At 39.6% G+C, this 8,986-nt stretch overlaps 1 pseudogene; it reads left to right on the top strand.

Moving 5' to 3' along the window:
- Window positions 1-234: 234 nt before the first annotated feature.
- LOC114661364 (uncharacterized protein K02A2.6-like) lies at window positions 235-3,470 on the top strand (annotated as a pseudogene).
- Window positions 3,471-8,986: the final 5,516 nt, after the last annotated feature.

Here is an 8,986-nt window from a genome sequence, read left to right as displayed (position 1 = left end):
GCAGCTAAAGATGCACTTGAACTACAAAGAGGAGTGAATACGTACAGCGTGAATAAAATGGCGGCAGCCAAGATAAACAAAATACATAAAAGGCCCTGCTATCGCTGTGGACGTGAGTACTATCTTCCCTCATAGTGCCAATTTAAAAATGAAGAGTGCAGATAGTGCCACAAAACGGGCCATATTCAAAGAGTTTGTCGTAGTGGAAAGGCAAGGCGTAGTGTGGAACACAAAATGCATCACAGCGAAAAGAAAAATGTGCATAATGTTGCAGAAGTCTCTGACATTGATAGTGAAGATGCATTAGCCAGTCTGGAATTATTTAGCCTTAATGGAAAAGACAAGCAGGGAATCTGGCTTACCCCCAAGATAGATGGCCAGGTGGTAAAAATGGAATTGGACACTGGCTCAGCTGTTTCAGTTATGTCACTGAAAGATTACAAGGTGTTTTTCAAGAAGGAAAAGCTGAACCCCTCTTCTGTTCTTCTCAGAACATACACAGGTGAAAAGGTTATGCCTATTGGAGTGCTGCATGTGGCAGTAGAATGTAATGGAAGGAAAGAGGTACTTGATTTACACATAATACAAAATGGAGGTGCACCATTATGGGGCCGTGAGTGGTTAAGAAAGCTGGGAGTTGACTGGAGAGAGATTAAAAGCCTTCGTGCTTTGCCTGTTGTGCAACAAACTACAGAAAAGAACCTAGAGCTGATACTAAGAAATGCCGCCCCTGTATTTAAGAGTGGCATTGGGACACTTCAGCACATTAGAGCTAACATTGTACTTAAGAGTGGTGCAACCCCACGGTTCCACAAGGCACGTCCAGTACCCTATGCCATCCGACCCCTGGTTGAAAAGGAATTGGATAGGTTGGAGGCAGATGGCATACTTTCTAAAGTAGACTGGAGTCCTTGGGCAACTCCAGTTGTCCCAATAGTAAAGAGAAATGGTACAGTCAGGCTCTGCGGGGACTTTAAGGTCACCATTAATCCTGTGCTGCAGGCTGAACAGTATCCTCTGCCGAGAATTGAGGACATTTTTGCCAGTTTGTCGGGTGGGCAACGTATTTCAAAGTTAGATTTAGCAGATGCATACCTCCAGATGGAAGTAGAGGAAGACTCTAAGGTGTTCCTGACCATTAATACAATAAAGGGTTTTTATCGTTACAACAGGCTGGTGTTTGGGGTAGCCTCTGCCCCAGCTATTTGGCGAAGAGCAATGGATCAGATCCTTCAGTCAGTGCCAGGTGACCAGTGCTATTTAGATGACATTATTGTCACTGGAGCGACAGATGAAGAGCATTTAGAAAACCTCAAAAAGGTCCTGAAAAGGTTAGAAGAGTATGGACTAAGAGCCAGGTGAGCCAAATGCGAGTTCCTGAAACCCAGTGTCCGGTGTTGCGGGTACACTATAGATGCCCAAAGCTTGCACAAATGTCAGGACAAGATTCAGGCTGTATTGACAGCACCGCAACCACAAAATGCTTCACAGCTAAGATCCTTCCTGGGGTTTGTGAATTATTATAATAAGTTTCTTCCAAACCTGGCAACTGTGCTACATCCACTCAATGAGCTATTACAAGCTGGCAAACAGTGGAAATGGTCCAAAGAACGTGAACATTCATTTCAAGATGCAAAGAAACTGGTGACATCTGACACAGTCCTAACCCACTTTAATTCATCCCTTCCAATCAAGCTGGCTTGTGATGCTTCTCCATATGGCATCGGAACAGTGATGTCTCATGTTATGGAAGATGGCAGTGAGAGGCCTATAGCTTTTGCATCACGTTCATTGTCTGTAGCTGAGAAGAATTATGCCCAAATAGATAGGGAGGCATTGAGTCTAGTGTGGGGTGTCAAAAGGTTCAACCAGTATCTTTTTGGTAGGGAATTCACCCTTGTCACAGACCACCAACCGCTAACCTCAATTTTCAGCATGCAGAAAGGAGTTCCTGCCACAGCTGCTGCCCGAATGCAGTGCTGGGCTTTGTTTTTAGGTGGACACAGGAACAAGATTGAGTACAAACATACAGCCTGCCATGCAAATGCAGATGGGTTGTCACGACTGCCACTGGAGGCTGAAAAAGATGAGTTTGGAGATGAGGAAACAATAGATATGATCTCCATCAGCCAGATTGAAAGTCTGCCCATCACGGCAGACATGGTAAAAACGGAAACAAAACATGACAAGATCCTGTCTCAGGTGTATGCTGCCACACTGAATGGTTGGACAGCCCAGCACAAATTCCTGCTGGCTGCATATTACTCGAGACGTGATGAAATTGCCTTAAATGCTGGATGTGTGATGTGGGGGTTAAGAACTATTGTACCCACTAAACTAAGACACAGAGTATTAGAAGATTTACAAGGGTCATCTAGATGTGGTGAAAATGAAGGCACTTGCCAGATGTTTTGTGTGGTGGCCAGGCATTGATGAAGACATTGAGCAATGTAGTGGATGCCAGATGGTTCAGAATGAGCCAGAACGTGCACCACTTCACCCATGGGAATGGCCTACATTACCTTGGCACCGGCTGCATATTGACTTTGCAGGACCATTCATGGGCCACAACCTTCCTGGTGGTAGTCGACGCATGCTCTAAATGGCCAGAGGTTTTCACTATGAGCTCCACCACTTCTTCTCACACCATTGAAGTACTGAGGGATTTATTTGCTAGAACTGGAGTTCCACAACAACTAGTGAATGACAACGGACCCAAGTTCACAGTAACAGATTTCCAGGTATTCCCCCGCAGAAATGGCATACGGCACATCACATCTGCCCCATGGCATCCAGCCACAAATGGCCTGGCAGAGAGGTTTATGCAAAGTTTGAAACGAGCTCTTCGAGCAATGACAAATGAGAAGCTGACCGTTCAGCACAAATTGGCCAATTTCTTATTTGCATATCGTAATTCCATCCATGCTACAACTAACCAGACTCCAGCTAAGTTGTTTTTGGGGCGTCCTCTTCGCTCTAGATTAGACCTGCTGCAACCAAATCTCAAGCAGACTGTGCTAGACAGACAAATCAAACAAGGCCATAAAGCAACTGACAAGGTTACATGTAGCTTTGCCATTGGACAATCAGTTCTTGCCAGGAGCTACAGAGGAGACCAGAAATGGGTTCCTGCACTAGTCAAAGAGCAAACTGGTCCCTTGTCCTATAAGGTAGAGGTTACTCAAGGTGTCATATGGCGACGTCATGTTGACCAGTTGAGTAAATCAGGGTTGGTTAGAGCTGAAGTGATACCCACACTGCCTGTTGACTCCCCTGCTGTTGCTTCTATCAACTGTCCAGAGTACTTACCATCTCCTCAAGCAGCACAAGTACAGAGCCCATGTGCATTATCTCCATCACCTTCTGCAGAGGCTAACACTGCTGTAACAAATCAAGAAAAATTACCCTGTGAAGAGAGACGTTACCCAATTCGCATACGGAAGCCTCCACAGAGACTAATTGAAAATTAAATGTATAGTTAGAAGTCAATGTTTTGATTTCTTCAGAAAAAAAAGTGGGGAATAATTTAATTACTTCTGATTTTTAGAAGGGAGGAATTGTTATATATCAGTATAAGTGTGCATTTCAGTTCAGCTATTAATGTCTGATTGTGGGTTGACACCTAGTGATATGATTGGTAATGCCTAGCACATTTTGTTAGTTGTTGTTCAATAAAGACGAGAAAGAAAAAGACACGCGCAGTCTGCTTGTCCATTCTTATCAAATGAAAAGAAAGGCTACGATAGTGTACTGCATTACAAATACATGACAATGATGACATGTTCAAGCTGTCATTTATTTGATAAAAGGGTCTCTTTCAAACTATTAAACATTTTCAGAAATGTTTACCTTAGTCCAATAATACCTTAAATTACACTAGTCCAAATAGTTATACTTCATAGTTATTTATCTTTAAAACAATAAAGAAAACATAACCCATGTGTCACGTGGGTTCACTGTATACCATTTGTCAAATCACACAAGATAGCTGACATTTATTGTTTCGCTCCAAAACGCTTAATCTGCATGATGATCACGCTGCCATTCACAGTGAAAGTACGTGCATAATAAAAGCTTTTGTTCAGGCTGGCCGAGTCTGTCCTCGTCTATTGCCGCTGAATGTCGTTCAGTCCACGTAAAGGATGTCGAAGCCAGACATAAACGCAGCTTTTAAAAGGTAACATAAACATGCCAACGACAGAAAATTTTAAGGTGAAGCCGAGCGTTTTATAGAAAAACACATCTACTACCGAGTACTTGCATTAGTCTATATATTATACACAATGTACATCCCAAGGCAAGAAAACATTATCGATTGCTCGCCACCTCCGATCCTCCTACAGCTGCAGTTTTCACAAAGACTCTGATTTCAGGAATTAATGCATGAGTTCAAAGATGACACTATGACGCTCTATACGATTACACTATGTTAGACGACTAAAACAGCAACTAATAATACTTTAAAACCCCTTTGACTATTACTTGTATGTTTACATTAATAAATATGCCGTCTTTAAAACAGTTTTGGGCTGGGTTAGGAAAAGTTGATAAAGTTATAAGCGATTTAGTCACATTATTTCGTTTTCTGCAGGATACTTGCATATATTTACTATGCGTCTCAAAGCATTGATTCTTAAAAGCACCTCCGAGTGCTGCCGAAGCAGCATCGGCTAGTTGCTACAGTAGGGTTGCTAATATGCATGTTACAGTTACAGCACAGGTCCAGTACTGTTGGTAAAATACAATAGGACCGACCAGTAACACGCCAGTAAAATTTCGGTCGGCATTCCCATTCGCTTCGCGACAGTGCTCGTAGTAAAGGATATACTGATTGTTTCATTCATTGAATAACCATCTGATGAAATATATTAGTATAAACCTATTAATTAATATGTGGAAAAACGCTTTATTTATTATTATTTTTATTAAAAATGACCATCCATACATTTTTTTTCATCAAATGTATACCTGCAAAATCGCCTTGCACAGCTTTTCGTGCTTTGAGTTCAGTGAATTCTGTGCAAGCTTAAACACCACAGTTTCCTATTGGAATAAAAAATATATCTATCTGTCTGGTTGTCTGTCCGTCTGTTTCTTTGACGCAACATTTATAACAGAGAATGACGTTTCCTTGCATAGATCGCTTTTCGTGGGCTCTGAAAGTGGACGGATAATAAAAGGTGGAACGATTATACAGTATACAACGCATCAGCCTCACTGCTCTAGGACCACTCGTAGCCACAAGATAGCGGTAGGTTGCCCGGATTATCTTTTCATGCCTCACCTTTTACCCCACAAATGTTCACATTAGGACAGTCTTGGACTCCAGTATGCGCCTTTTCTGAGAGCTCGGAGTGGAATGGCGCAGAGTGCGGCATGGCTTCTTGCCTTTCGCATGATTCAGCCCCGTAAAGGACAGAGACGACTCATAAACTAAATGAATGAACAGGTCTTACTAAGCCGACACTCTAGTCACTCCACAGCGTCACAGCAGCTCCTTGCCGCGCCTACTTGCATGTGTGAGTCAATCTAAGAATCAGCAAGACGCATCGTGGGAATAAGGGAATAATGTTATAATTGTAGTCATTCTCTTTGACTTTAGCATTAGGCAAAGGTAGGCTAACTTGTAACAAGATTTTACCATTACGGGGATTTTTCTTTCTTTTTTTTCTTTTAAGACTCCCACATGAAGCAGGCAGGTGGCACTGCGACATTTTATTCAACATAATGTAGACGAATTCCACCCAGCCCACATAAGGCTCTGTTTTGCTTTTATTTTATTTAAAATACTGCGGCTGACATACAAACTATTCTTTGTTATTCATTCGAAGACAAGTGGCGCTATATCACCACCGATGTACGTGTGCAAGCATGATTGTCCAACGTACGAGCCGACAAAAACCGCATCGGAAGCTTCGGATCATGAAATATATGCTAAACACTAAGGGCCTTTGGATTCTGTGTGCTTAACAAAAAGAGATAAGGAGAATTTGGCAAGGTGCAGGGCGGCTAAGAGGTAAATAGCACCTTGCAGCTCTTAGTCCTCCATTCCACGTTCATTCAACTTTGTGCGGCGGGCGGTTTCCAATTTCCGTTATTGCACACCTCCAGGAGCACTTCATTTGCTTTCATTTGCAGTGGATGACATTTTAAGTTATTCTAAATAAACTAAAAGATAAATGAAGTAAATTCATATAGAAGAGAAAAAAACTTTCATAAAACAGTGAAGCCGGTATTGTGAGAGTGTACTGTAATGAAACAAATGTCGGCTCCCTTTTAGATCTTAAATGGAGATTTGATCAACAGATTGGTTTTATTGAAAGACAGTCGTGCACATCATAATAGGCATAACAGCTTCTGAATGTTACCACCAACAAAAACAAAAAAAACAAAAAAAAAATCACTTCAACTCCTAATAGATTTTTTACTGAACAGTTAGGACTACATAGATAATTTATTGAGTGAACAAAGTTAACCAATACCAGCTGGCAGTTTATGAAAAAATTAATTCCTCCTTACACTTAATTACTGGTCAAACCACTTTATTTGTAATTACCAGCTCCATCCTATAATGCAATATATCAGTTGCATCAGGAATATATATTAGGGATTTACTTAATAATAATAATAATAATTCGTTACACTTGTAGAACTGCTTTAATTAAGAAACATTGCTAAGGTTTTCAGTATGCAGTGCTCATTTCAGGTCATGCTCCAGCATCTTTTTTGGGGTTAAGTCTTGACTTTCACCTTGGGATGCCCAAAAACATTCTTTTCTGCTCTTCTAAACTTCTTGGATCATTGTCTTGCTGCATGATCTAAATACAACAATGCTTTAGCTCACAGAGAGATGACTAGATGTTCTCTGTCAGAATTTTCCGATATGACGCAGAATTTGTGGTTTCTTCAGCTATGGCAAGTTGTCCAGTTTCTGAGGCAGCAAAGCATCCTCTCACCATGTTTGACTATTGGTATAATGTTCAAACTGTGGAAGGTTGTGTTTAGTTTAGTCCAGAAATGACAAGACATATGTCTTTCAAAATGTTGAACTTGGTCTAATCTGTCCATAGAACATTTCAGAAAAAGGTTTGGGGATCATCCCGTTAATCCTTGGCAAATGATAACCATGCATTTAAGTTCTTCTTTTTGGTTAGAAGTGGTTTCCACCATTCCATGTTACAATGAAGCCCCTTTTTGCTGAGTGTCTTTCGAATAATGGAATTATGAATTCTGAAATTTGCTTAGGCAAGAGGAGTCAGCATTCTTTGCATGTTTTTTTCTGTAATCTTTTGCGCATCCTTAGAGTAGTTTTGCTCCTCTTGGAAGATTTGTTACTGTCATAAAGGAAGGATAAACAGGGAACTGAAGAGTAATAAAATTATTATACTGTACACTAAAGAAAAAGATAGCATTATATATTAAATAATAAACCTTAATAAAATACAAATATTTTACTGAATACGTGAAAAAAAAACATGAATGATGATTAATAAAACTTAAAGGTTGGAATCAACATCAAAAAACGGCACAGATGTTGAACTGACAAAAATATTATCTTAGACATAAATTCAAAATATACAGTCATGTGAAAAAGTATGCACACCACATGGAAAGTCTTGACTTTTTCAACATATTTAAGCAGGTAAACAGTAGATCATCATTCAAACAGTGCTTACAGATAATGGTTATATACTTGAAGAACAACATATTTAAATTGTGCCTTTTCAATCACTTATTCAACAAAAATATCAGTAGATGAAATGGTCTCCTGGGAAAAAAGTAAGTACACCCTTGTTCCCAAAAGGTGGCATTGCCCCCCTTTAGCAGAAATGACTTCTTGTAGGTGTTTTACATAACTGCCCACCAGTCTCTGACATTGACTCAATGAAATAATGTTCTTTTTAGACAGCAAAGGCTTTTTCCTGACACACCTCACATACATGATATATCCTTTTCTAATTGTAGATGCATGCAGTTTGACACCAACTTTTCTAAGAGCTACCTGCAAATCGTTTAATGAGGATTCTGAGGTTCTTTCAGACTTCTTTTAATAATGAAAGGTCAGCTCTTGGGCTGAATTTATGGGGCCAGCCAGTTCTGGATAAATTAGCAGGTGTTTGAAATCTACGCCACTTGTAGATGATTTTCATTACAGAGGAATTATTGATTTCAAATAATTTGATGTTTTAAATTCCTTGTCAGGCTCGCAGGAATCAAAAACCATCTGAAGTCCTTAGTTAGCTCTTTTGATCTTGGCATAGTGACACCACACATGTCAGCAGCGAAGAGAACACCAGACCTAGATATTTGTGGTTCAAATAAGACAGATTCTACCTGCATGCTCCCAAAAGTGGTTCTAACTAATCATTGGCACCTAATGAACACCTGATTCTAATTTCATGCATTTGAAGTGGTGATAAATGTGGATGTGTATTTTACCTTTTCCACCTGAAAATGTTGCATTTTTGTTTGTTTAATTTATGAGGACTAATACACCGTGTAAATTTTATATGTCATTTGTTCAAGTATATCACCTTTATCTGTAGGCACTGTTTGCATGAACATCTAATGTTTGCCTGTTCAAATATGTTGAAAGAGTGGACCATTTCAATGGGATGCACTTACTTTTTTACATGACTGTAATATTTTAAGTGGAACATAAATTGCAAAAATAATATCCATGAACACCAGAAGTGAAAAAGATCACATATCTGCTCTTTCTATATAAAATCCTAAGCCTAAAAGTGCAACAATTCTGAGCAACGATTTTATGTGACATTTTTATGTCACATTTTTTATCACACTTTAAATCAGGCTTATTTTAAAACCTACATACTGTATATATGTTTGGTATCATTCTTTTCAGAATTTATCGAACTTTAATGTGATGTTGTTAGATTTTCAGATTCTTATTCCATTTTTAAATTATAAACTAAAAAATATGAAAAACTCACGTCCCGTGAGATGATACTTCACCAAGAGTGCC

The sequence above is a fragment of the Erpetoichthys calabaricus genome, chromosome 11 (genome assembly GCF_900747795.2).
Source record: "Erpetoichthys calabaricus chromosome 11, fErpCal1.3, whole genome shotgun sequence".
NCBI classification, from domain to species: domain Eukaryota; kingdom Metazoa; phylum Chordata; class Cladistia; order Polypteriformes; family Polypteridae; genus Erpetoichthys; species Erpetoichthys calabaricus.
This window is presented reverse-complemented; position numbering and strand designations above follow the sequence as displayed.